This window comes from Glycine max, chromosome 6, assembly GCF_000004515.6.
Source record: "Glycine max cultivar Williams 82 chromosome 6, Glycine_max_v4.0, whole genome shotgun sequence".
NCBI lineage: Eukaryota > Viridiplantae > Streptophyta > Magnoliopsida > Fabales > Fabaceae > Glycine > Glycine max.
Genome location: NC_038242.2, coordinates 35,507,327 through 35,520,216, shown reverse-complemented (window position 1 = coordinate 35,520,216; position 12,890 = coordinate 35,507,327). Strand labels below are relative to the sequence as shown.

The window sequence follows — 12,890 nt, the reverse complement described above, 5'->3', positions numbered from 1 at the left end:
GAACTTAGCTACACACACCCCTCTAATAGTTAAGCTCACCCCATGCCAAAATACATGAAAATACAAAAAATTTCCTACTACAAAGACTACTCAAAATGCCCCAAAATACAAGGCTAAAACCCTATACTACTAGAATGGCCAAAATAAAAGGCCCAAGAGAAGGAAAATCTATTCTAATATTTACAAAGACAAGTGGACTCAACCTTGGCTAATGGGCTCAGAAATCTACCTTGAGATTCATGAGAATAGGACCTTCTTCAGCAACTCTAACCCAATCTTCTTGAAATCTTCTTGGGATCTTTTATCCAAGGTCTTTGGGGGTAGGATTGCATCAGTAACCGATTAAAACATAGAGTTATATAGAACTGAAGATTTTTCTTACGTTAGAAACTATCTTCCTACTTCCATATGATGATGCATGATGTACACAGACAAACTAAGAATAAAAAGAAACAACCAATACAAATGTCAATCAAAAAGGAGTTGGAAATATAAAATTTAAAACTCTTCTAAGTCTTCTTGCTACTCCCCCTATCTCTAACACTAATACATTTCTTTTGTTTGCAGCAAAAATATATCGTTCCAAAGAAGGGAAACAAGTTTGTGTTTTGTAAAGCAAATGATGCTTGGAGGTAATATAAATGCTACATTAAAGGAAGCATTTTACCAAGTATGAAACCTTGCGTGAGCGATTGAAAAATTGTCCTCAAGAGATATCGTAAGCTCACTTTAAAGAGTTAATGGAATAATGGAGACTTGAACCTATTGAAGTAAGATAGATACATATATTATTGTGTATTATACTGGTTACATTGAGCTAAAACATTTTTTTTATGAATTTAGGAAATCAGTCAAAAGAATGTTCAATTTATAGCTCAACAGAAATGGAGACATCGAAAAGGGCCTATAAGCTTGGCTCGTATAAGTGAAAGATTGGCATTACCTTATTTAATATTGCAAGTTAATATATAACTTATTTGTTTCTATTTTTGTGCTCACACCATTCCTTGCTTGGTGTAGCGTGCAAGCAAGAAGGATAAAGATCTCCCTACTCAAGCTGAAATGATCATTGAAACTCCACAAAGTATGAATGGTAAAAAGCCGGTGGATGTAGAAACAAATGATGCAATTGTAAGTTTTATTCTATGACTTTATCAATTTCAATTTTATGATGCAATAAGTGAAAGATTGGTATTTCTTTTTTAATATTGCAAGTTAATATATAATTTGTTTGTTTCTATTTTTGCGCTCACACAATTCTTTGCTTGTAGCAAGAAGGATAAAGATCCCCTACTCAAGCTGAAATATTCATTGAAACTCGACAAAGTGCAAATGGTAAAAACCCAATGGATGTAGAAACAAATGATGCAATTGTAAGTTTTATTCTATGACTTCATCAATTTCAATATAATTATGTAAATTCTTAACTAATATTGCTTTTTAAACATGTTAGATAAAGCTTCAAGACTTGGTTGAAAATTCTGGCCAGTCTCCTTTTGAGGCTTTCATGACTATGTTTGGCAAAGAAAAATCAGGGAGAGTGTGTTGCCTTGGAAGAACAAAAACACCTACTCTATTGAAAAGAAATATAGAAATTAAAAAAAGACACGCTAATGAGGTGAAAGAGTTAAATGATAAGATTCAAGAGATAAAAGGAAAATCCAGGAAAGAAATGGCAGCAGCAGAGGAAAAACGTAGTCAGGAAATGGCAGCAATGGATCAAAAGTTTCAGATTCTTTTAAAGACCGTGTTAAATCAAAACGACTCTAAATTTAATGTGGCAGCTTTGATATCAACTCCAGCTAATGCCAACAGTGGCTTGCATTCTTCTACATCTACACATGCTCCAATTAATGAAGATTGAGTCTCAATCTTTTACAACTCTTTTTTTGTTGGTTGCAGTCCTATTTTTAAAAACTGTCAATTTTCTATGACCAATTATATTGTTTCACTTAGTAAGTCAAATTTATCTATCAATGAAGATATAAACCCAAGTGCTTCAATTAGTTAGGTATTAAATTATGAAAGTGTTGTGCCGTCTTTTATCTAGTTCCTTTCTTTGGTCCTTTTTTCAGTCATCAATTGATCCTGTTGTGCCATCTTTTATCTAGTTAGGTAATAACTTGTATATGTAGGAAAAGATGTTTCAGTCATCAATTGGTCCTGTTCTATTAGAGATAGTTAATCTCTTGGGTTAGTCTCTTGCATTTGTTATTATTATCCTGTAAAAGGGTTATGCCATCTTTTATCCAGTTCTTTGGCTAATAAAAAAAATTGTTGGCTTGGCATTCGTGCATGTAATTGACCAATCTTTTTTTAATGAAATGTTTTAATGATATTATAGGGAGAATTGTATATATATGGAAGTTTCATACTCTTATTTATCTTCTTTTTTGTAGATGGATAATGATGGTATGAATGAAGAAGATCAAAACATGGAAGTAGAAGATGAAGATTGAGATCTTTATGCATGATTAATTCATCTCAATTGACATGTAGTTTTTTTCTTTTTTTGGGTACAATGTTATTTTAGAAGCTAGCTAGAGATGATTTGTTATTGGAATTATTTTGGAAAATACGTTAGAGACCCAATTAATTGCCTTTATTATCAAGACTTTTAGTTGATTTTAAACTAATTTTGGTGATTAAGTCAGTAATGATATGATGCACTATCTTTTTTCCTTTACTTGTGGCGAATATAAAATTATATCTTTATATTAAATATTCATTAATTAGTTCCTGTCATTAATAAAAATATTTTTAATGATACGTATAATATATTTAAAAAAAATTGTTCTCAATTTATCTTATAAAAAATGTTCTCTGTAATTAACAATTAAAATTGCCTTATAATAAAAAATGTTTTATATTTGTAAAGGCAAATTCATTATTCCATTTAAAAAATTATTTTTTAAGCTCAATAATAGCAATTATATATCAGCAAAAGCAATGGTTTTTGGTTATTGCCTTTCGCTGCTACAGAGTAAAAACGTTGTTGTAGATCAGTTGCAAAACTGTTCTTTATTTTATATTATACAATGGTTTTCTTGTGTTGCTTTGGACTACTACAGTTAAAAACTGTTGTTGTAGATCATTTAGAAAAACGTTCTCTCTGTTATACCAACCAAGAACAGTTTTCCTAATAGCATTGTCTTTGTGGAAAAAAAAGTTAGACAAGTGGCCTCAGTATCTTAAGAAGTGGAGTAGAATTAAAATACAAAACTTTGCCTAATTAAAATTTTAACTCTCTTTTAGATTAACAATGCACCATTAATATAAATTACTCAAAGAACAGTTCAAAATAAACTTCTTTAAATAAAAGATAAACTGCAATAATTAAAAGAAGTTTAAGGGAAGAGAGAATGCAAACTCAGTTTTTATACTGGTTCAGTCACGCCCTGTGCCTACGTCCAGTCCCCAAACAACCCGCTTGAGATTTCTACTATCTTGTAAAATCTTTTTACAAAATTCTGAACCACACAGAGACAACCATTCCCTTGTGTTCAGATAACCTTACTACTTAAGAGACACTCAGTCTCTTAATCAGATTTCTTTGAATAAGAAGAAGAAGAAGAATTTTCTCTCTTTAAGAGAAGGATGTTACAATGAAAGATCACTCAAGATTCCTTATTGAATTTGTAAGTCTTTTGGCCAAGGAATATTTTGAGAGTTATAAGACAATTAGGTGTTGAGAGGATAAGACAATTTGTTCAGAAAAACTCTGAGGAATTTCGTGTCTCAAGTCACCTATTTATAGGCCTTTAATGACCATTCAAAAACTTCTTGAATAGTTGTGACTCTTGGAAGTTATTTTCGAAAATTTCTTACTGGTAATCGATTACATAATTGTTGTAATCGATTACACAATTAGTTTCTGAAGAGTTGTGACTCTTCAGATTTGAAATTTGAATTTTCATGTCTGGTAATCGATTACACACAAGTTGTAATTGATTACAGGCTTTAAAATTTAAATTCAAATTTCTAAAGGCTGTTACAAAACGTTTAAAACTTTTGGTAATCAATTACAAGCCTTATGTAATCGATTACAGGCTTTAAAATTTAAATTCAATTTTTGTAAGAGCATTTCAGAAATTAATTTGGCCACTTGTAATCGATTACGTCCTCTGGTAATCGATTACCAGAGAGTAAATACCATTTTTATGAAACCTCAAAAAGCTTTTGGAAAATATCTTTTGGCCAAACCTATGCATCATCAATTAAGAAACTCTTTCTAAGATTCTAGGAACTAAGTTCATCAATTATCTTGAATTTCTGGATTCTTGACTTGGATCAAATGTGAGAAGCGCTTTTTTTTGGCATCATCAAAACTTCATATCATATTTGCTTCTACAAAAAATTGTTCTCTTAGTAATAGGCAACGACCCCTTAGATTACCACAGTTTCAAAACCGTTATGGTAGAAAAAAAGAGTAGTTTTTTGTAATGCGCAACACTTTTTACGTGTTGTGGAAGAGAAAAAATGTTTCAGTGACAAGACATATTCAGAAGTATAGCACATGTGTGAAGCATATGCTTACACTAAAAGTTATGGCATAGATCCTATAATAGTAAGCAAGACTACCAGAAGGAGAGCTCTTCAAAAGCAAGAAAGGTAGTAATTTTTTCCAAGTCAAAGTGAAGATACCAAAAGTTGTCTATGATCAGAAGCATGATGTTGAGGGTAGCTTGAGTCAAGGGGGTAGATATCAGAAGCTACATATAGGTTGAGGATCATCAAAAGTTGCATTGAAATTGGAAGGCGATAACATATGTGTCTCGCACTCCAAAAGCACACACTAGTTACGAATGCATTAGTGCTTAGACACATTAGTTACGAATCCTTGATAAAGAACCACCAAACTAGTAGAAGAGAGATTGCAATGTAGTAACGACACCTCTCCAAAAGACTAAGTACAAAAAACTTCCCATGATTCAAAATTTGAAATTTGAATTCATGTGAAAGCTAGTAAGATCATAGCTAGCATCAACGAATCTATCTCAACATATCCTTCAATGGCTACAAGCTGAAAGCTGGCTAAAAATGGAGCATATGCAGAGATGAAGAAGACAACTCAAGAGAGTTGTATGGCTGAGGTTGAATCAGAGTAGAATGAATAGCTTCCACAACATGTACAACTCATACAACATTTGAAGCTTGAATCCAACCTCCAACGACCACAATAGCTAGCTCCTTATCAAGACCATAAATTAATCATTTTCAAATGGGCAAATTGCAAGGAAGATTGCTAAAGTAGAGGGTGAAGATCCGTTAAGAAACCTATATCTAAAAGGACTCAGCAAAAAACACTCAAGGTGGAAGTTAGTTGTGCCTAAATCAAAAGTGTTTGTCCACCTCTCCCGTGCTTTTATAATATTTTTGTTTAAATTGATTCTAGTGGTTTTTAAATCGACAAAAATTTTAATTTACTTTTTTGAAATGAATATTGGCATTTTCAAAAATGTCAAAAATCACATTTTGAAATTTTTAACGAACACATCATAACTTAACTAAAGGCAGAGAGACTCAAAACAATTTTTCATATATTTGGGATCCAACGTAAAGAAAAAATTATTAGGGACCCAAAACAAAATTTGGTTATTTATATAAATATGTTATTATAATGTAATATTTCTTGAGTTATATGTGATTCATTTTTTTCTATCATGTGTTCAATCTATGTATTTTTTGTTTTTATGTTATATGTCCAATAAAATATTAACAATTTTTACATATCTCTTATTATTATTAGTATTATTATGTTTCTTTTCTTTACGTAGAAACTTAAAAGTAACAAATTTTGTATTTTAATTTTATTGTTGAATGAGAACAATTAATGTGGACCACTTTAAGAAGTTGTTCACAATGCACCACTTGCATTATTCATTAGATTCATCTATAACCTTACAGTGTTATCGTACACCGTCCACTGCCATCTCGTGAATCACTCACCATCCGCTGTCATAGACTTTAAGGCGGCTTAACAAAATAGTTGAACACTCAATGTTGAAGGTGTTTGGATGTCCGACATACTATCAAGTGAGTGAAGGTAAGCTAGAGCCTAGAGCCAAGAAGGGATTTTTTATCGACTATGAAGATGGAGTCAAAGGATTCCAAGTCTGGTCTCCATCTAAAAGAAAAGTTATTATGAGTAAAGATGTCATCCTTGACAAACTCACTATACTACATTCTAAATTTGGTGAAGATTGAGGCAAGGTTAAGGATGTCACTAAGCAGGTGGAGTTTGAGAGCTCTACAATCAGAAACATGAGTGATCAGAAGAAATTTGAAGCACCTAATGAGACTAATCAAGATCTTCAAATGCATCCTCAGCATCATAATACAACACCAGTTGAAAGGACTAAATGGACAAGTCAGAACCATCCAAAGTAACCCAAAACCACAACACCCAAAAAGTCACAAAGGCAAATCAAAGCTCCTAAAAGATATGGCTTTGATATAGTGTCTTATGCGCCACAGGTAGCAAAAGACACCAATTCAAACCGTCCACTTACCAAAAAGTATTTTCTTATTCTAAAGCCAAGGAATGGATAATGGCTATGAATGAAGATATAGAATCCCTTCAGAAGAACCAGACTTCAGATTTAATTGAGTTACCTGAATGATAGATGAGTAGGGAGGTGCAAGTGGATCTTCAAGAAGAAATATGGATCATCCACTGAAGAAGTTGTTCGTTATAGAGCATGTCTAGTAGCTAAAGGCTATAGTCAGAAGGAAGAAGTGGATAACAACGAAATATTGTCTCCAATAGTTTGACGTACTGCCATACGTGTTATGTTGGCCCTAGTGGCAATTATGGACATGGAGTTAGAGCAACTCAATGTCAAAACTTCCTTTCTCCATGGAAGATTAGAGGAAGACATTCTGATGCAACGACCTGAAGGTTTTAAGGAGGAAGGAAAGGAAAAAATTGTCTATAGATTGAAGAGGTCTCTTTATAAGCTGGAGCAATTATCAAGGCAATGGTACAAGAGATTCGATGATTTCATTGTCTTTCATGGGTACATCAGAAGTCCCTATTACTCATGTGTTTATCATAGCAAGGTGGAGGATGGTTCTCACATTTATCTACTGTTCTATGTGGATGACATTTCCATAGTATCTCAAAATTTGTTGGCAACTTAGAAGTTGAAGTCACTACTCAATAGTGAATTTGAGATGAAGGACATGGGATCTTGTGAAAAGATTTTGGGCATGGAGATCAAGAGGAATCGAGTTCAGAAGAAGCTCTTTTAGTGTTAGAAGGAATACATTCAGAAAGTGTTGAATCATTTTGGGATGGCATCCGCAAAACCATTATGTACTCCTCTGACAACTTCCATTCATCTATCTAAACTCAGTACTGCTCAATCAAAATTAAAGAAGGAATACATGTTTCATGTTCCTTATACAAGTGTTATAGGTGGTCTCATGTATGTTATGGTATTCACCAGACCGGACCTAGCACAGGCATTCAGTGTTATGAGTAGGTATATATGTAATCCTAGGAAGGAACATTGACAAGCTATGAAATGTATATTCTGGTACCTCAAGAGTATAGTTGATATTGGACTCGTCCACTATAGAGACACGTCCTATGCTCTCACTGGTTACTCAGATTATGACTATGCTACATATTTGGATGGAAGGATATTTATGATTGGGTATGCATTCACGATTGGAAACTCCCTTGCCAATTGTAAGGCAACAATTTTGCTCACATTTGCTTTATCCACCACAAGGGCAGAGTACATGGCTCTAGTAGAAGCAACAAAGCAAGGGATTTTGTTGAAGGGTCTGATTAGCAATCAAGGGTTTCCAAAGGAAAAAGCTATCATTTTCTACGTCAATCTGAGTGTAATGTTTTTAGCCAAGGATCAAGTCCATCATGAAAGGACTATACACATTGATATCATATACCACTTCATCCATACTGAGCAGAGGGTCAAAGGCCAAAAATTTGATACAAGGGAGAATCCAGCTAATATGCTCACAAAGCATATTCCAATAAGAAAAGGCTCTAATACAAGTCCAAGAATACTTTGTGTAACATTATCTACAAAATCTTAGCAAAAGCTCAAGCCTTAATACTAAGTTTTGTGATCTCAAAGTGCATATCCATTTAAAATTGAGTTTTTTCCATGGTAGATCGATCCTCAATGTCGCAACCTACCCTTCGGCGGGAGGGCGACGCGAGACTCGCGGGATGCGTGTTCCACGAAAGGAATACGCGCGGAGTCGCCACCAACGTTTATTTGAGGAAAACGTCGGAAAAACCGGAAAAGACGCGATCTACGAACTTTTAAGTTGAAAGGTTCGGGAGTTGTATTTACGCACGGGGAAGGTATTAGCACCCCACACGCCCGTCCCAAGGGACGGCAGCCTTTAATCGAATGTGCGAACATGACTTTGATTTTTTTTGTTCCCTTTTATGTTCTTATATCCTTTATACCCTTTTTATATTTTTTCCTTTTTTGTGGTCGACAAGGGTGTTTCCCTTTGCTCCTACGTATTCCTCAATTTGGGATGAGAAAATCAGACCTACGTAGTTCTTTCTTATCAAGTGATTCTTTTTTACTTAAGTGGTGATCATTTTAAGGCGTTGGACCTTAAAAATGATCCATTTTACTTAGTGAGAAATTGAAATGACAAACTTCAAAAGCCTATTTTTGTGGACGAGCTTGACTAGGCGAGTTGATTTTAGCCTTAGTTTTACTTTAGTTATTAATCAATTCGGTTAAGAATGAGAAATCCCAAAGAGAAAACGTCCGATTGATTTTCCGCTTTATTTTACCTAAAGATGTCTTTTTGATTATTATATTATTTTTTACCTCTTTTTGATTTCCAATGTGGTTACGGCATGACCGAACGGTCGGAATTTATTTTAACCGAAGCTAATGGATAATACAATTCAAACGTTCGGTGGAAATTTATTTTATTTTTAAGTTAAGCGAGAAACGACTTAAGTAAAATGGCTTAAGCACGTCAACAGGGGGTATAAAAAGTAAACAAAACGAGAATCAAAATGCACGAAACACAATGTGGACCACTACGGGTACATAGAATGAATCGAAAAGCTTGGTTCGAGGCACTTACCCGTTGAAGATCGAAGAACGATGAAGAACGAATGAAGAACGTCGAAGAACGGTTCAAACCTTTGCGAGATTCCTCACGGAAAACGTTACGGAAACGTTTCGGAAGCGCCTCGGCTTAGATTTTCTTCACGGAAACGATTTTTCCAAGCAAATTCGAAAGAGAGAGAAGTGCCTAAGGGGTTGGGATCCCTTCCTTCTTCATTTCCTCCCCTATTTATAGCAAAATAGGGGAGGTGGTTGCCGCCCAGCTCGCCCAGGCGAGCAGGGTTGCTTCCTCCAGAAGCAACCGCCTTCTGGAGGAATCTTCTGGAGGGCCCAAGTGGGCCTGGGTGCTATTTGCACCCCCATTTTTACTAAATACACCCCCTCTGCTGTTTTTTTGGTGATTCTTTTTTTCGTAAAGTTACGGAAACTTACGAATTTCGTAACGATACTTGTTTTCTTTCCGTAATGTTACGGAACCTTGCGGATTACATAACCATCCCCTTTTTGACTTACGGAATGTTACGGAACCTCACTTAATTATGCAACGATGCTTCCTTTTGATTTCCGGTGTGTCACGGAAACTTACGGATTGTGCATCAATATTTTTTTGGTTTTTCGGCATGTCCTGGAATTTCATAAATTGCCTAATGATGGGTGCCAAGCACCTCACAAGGACCAAAGAATGGTCGCATGTCATCGAGCAAAGGTTCCCGGACGAAATTAGGGTATGACACTCAACAATGATTTGATAGCCACATAAGTCATGGATTATCTTAAGTGTAAGACCGAAGGAATCAAAGGTGATGTGGCCCTCAAAATCAACATAAGTAAACTTGTGATCAAGTTGATTGAGGGTTCCTCCAAGCGGTGATGTCCAAGCTTGGCTTCCAGAATTAGTGGATTAGTTGGATCATGAACTTTGTCATCTCGGTTAAGTATACAACTCGTCTCAACAATGATAAAATTGGCCATATTTCTCCTAGTAGATGGTTGCGTCGAGGCAACCCTTTATCCCTATCTTTTTATCATTTGTGTAGAGGATCTATCGACTCTAATCAAGAGACATGAAGTGAGGGGGTACATCCACGGTGTGAGCATTTGTAGGAAAATAGTTTTGCATCTCCTTTTTGTAACGCCCTAAAATTTTGCTAACTGTAAATTGATGTTTAAATGTATTTATTATGTTATTTGATTATGTGATTAACTTGGATGATTTGAGGTATTGTGTGAATTATCCATGTGTGGTTTGCTTGAATGTGGATGTTGAGTTATGTGGAGTTTTATTAACTTAAATCAAAATTATGAGATTTCAAGTTTTACCTAAACCTGTTCAGGTAAAACCGCAATCCCGAATTCGTTAATCGTTGGATCATCTTTAAATTTGAACTGTAGGTTAATAACCAACGTCCCCATGGTTTGACCGTTGGAATTTGTAAAATAAAAATTTTTGAGCTCTCACTTAGCACGCTTTCCAACCCAAGAGGAATTGTGCTAAGTGTGAAAAGTCATGCTTAGAGCCAAAAGTTAACTCCCACTTAGCGAGACGAGCTTACTAAGCGAGATCTGCAGATTATAAATACACTCTTCAACATGAAAAACACGATTTCACACCTCTCCCTCTCAAGACTTTGTCCAAACCACCCTAGAAACTCCTCATCCACCACCCACTACCACCGATGGCCACCACAGGTCGTTGTTGCTTACTATCGAACCACCATACAGAGATGAACATTTTCATTAGAGCGGAATCCTTAGAATCCACCTCAAGGATTCAGTGGAGAACAAGCTCTCAATCATTTCTTTCATAGTTTCTTTGAGGTGATCTTGACTTCTATGTCTTTTTCCTAGTTAGTTTGAGTTTGTCTTAGTGTCTCTTGTGTTTTGAGTATCATAATAGGATGTTTTTACATTTTCTTTGAAAAACCCTTGAAAATGAGACGTTGTAAAAGTTATCTTTTTATAAAATTGATGTTATTTTCATGACCTCTGTTGAACCCCAGTCACATTAGCGTGATCGAAATTTTGAAATGACACCTCCTTGTAGAAGAACCCGAAACACCCTTTAGCCCCTTTTATTTTGATAGGGGTATTTGACCCTGAATGTTATTATTAACCTTGTTTTTGAAATCTATATTAAATTTCCCTCGATTTGGTATATAGAATTTTGTGTTTGGACCAACGAACGTGAACAAGAGAGGTCTCTAAGCGACGTAAAGAGGAGCTGACAGAGAGCTCACGATAGGTGAGGGCAGTTTATTTTGATTTACCGCTTTGATACCGTAGTTGGGGTCAGGAAACCCAACTATGGGGATGTATGGTTGTCCCTGTTGCATGTTAGTTTTCTAGAAAAACTGTATTTTTAACTAACGGGATGTGATATATTTGTTATTGATGAATGAAATTATGAATTATGTTGTGGTTGTAACGATTGGAATTTTTGGGAAAAGTCTTAATTACAAAGGAGACTTTGTCCAAAATTTTATATTTGTTCTTCTATTTACTCTTTTATTAAATTTTAAATGGGCATGCAAGTTTGTTTTGTAAACCATAGTTCTCCTCTTTAATTTAAAATTTTTCTCTAAAATATCAATCTCATGATATTATGGATTGTTGTTGTATTAGACTTATGTTGTTTGAAGACCTGGGAAGTGTGAATCTCTGGCATGAAATTTTTATGTATGTATTTGTGGGATGCAATTACTGATGATGTTGTTATCGATGATAATATTGATATGCAATGATGTTGCTATTGGTGATGATGTTGATAAAGAATGATGTTGCTATTGGTGATAATATTGATATGAGAATGATGTTGTTATTGATGATAATGTGACGTGAGGTGATGTTGTTATTGATGATAATATTGAAATGAGATTATGTTGATGTTGGTAATGTCATTGAGATGAGATGATGTTGATGATCATAATGTCATTGAGATGAGATGATGTTAATGATGATAATGTTATTGAGATGAGATGATGTTGATGATGATAATGACATTGAGATGAGATGAGATGTTGTTGATGTTGAAAATGTCATTTTGATGATGTATGATGTGTTTGTACATGGGGGGTGCAGTGGCCATGATGGATATCCCTGGTAGGGGAAATAAAGTGGTTAAAGAGTTTTAAGCATCTCTGGAGGTGGATGGCTTAGAATCTTTAATTATTCACGGTGAGTGCATTGATGGTGCACATGTTTCATACTTCGTATTGCATGGAAATAGTATAAACTTTGTCAGTAAGCATTTCTAGTTTCTCATGAGGGAAAATTGGGGACATATCACTCGGTTTGGAACTCCCTTAAGAGTCAGGCTAATCACCATGGGGAGGGGGGTTGTTGCCTGTGCACGACAGGGTGACCTCGACACTTGTTACTTAGTTTTCCTAAGTAAGATTGTCGCATGGACATGCTTAGGCTATTTCCTGACGAATGGTACCACATTGTATTTGAGAGTTGAGGTATGGTGCATGCATCATACTGAGCATGATTGATTGGAATTATGGAAGGTTGATGACTACTTGTTGAGTGTATGTTGGACTAATGGATATTTGTGTATGATTATGGTATTTGTTAATGTTTTCTTACTAATCATGGTCATTTGATTTTTGTGTTGATTTCTTTTATAATAAACTCACCCTTGTAATTTTTGTACAGTGTGGTTGGTACCTGTGATAATCACAAACCTTCGTTCGTGGGAGCAGATGGACAACAGTAGAGTACGTGAAATGAGATTCTTTTGTGGAGCCACCAAGTCGACGTGATGACGTTGGAATTATTTTGGGAGAGAGTTGTGTTTTGTAATCACCTCCT

General features: G+C 35.1%; 1 pseudogene; it reads left to right on the top strand.

Moving 5' to 3' along the window:
* Positions 1-211: 211 nt before the first annotated feature.
* LOC121175002 (uncharacterized) lies at positions 212-2,113 on the top strand (annotated as a pseudogene).
* The last annotated feature ends 10,777 nt before the right edge of the window (positions 2,114-12,890 follow it).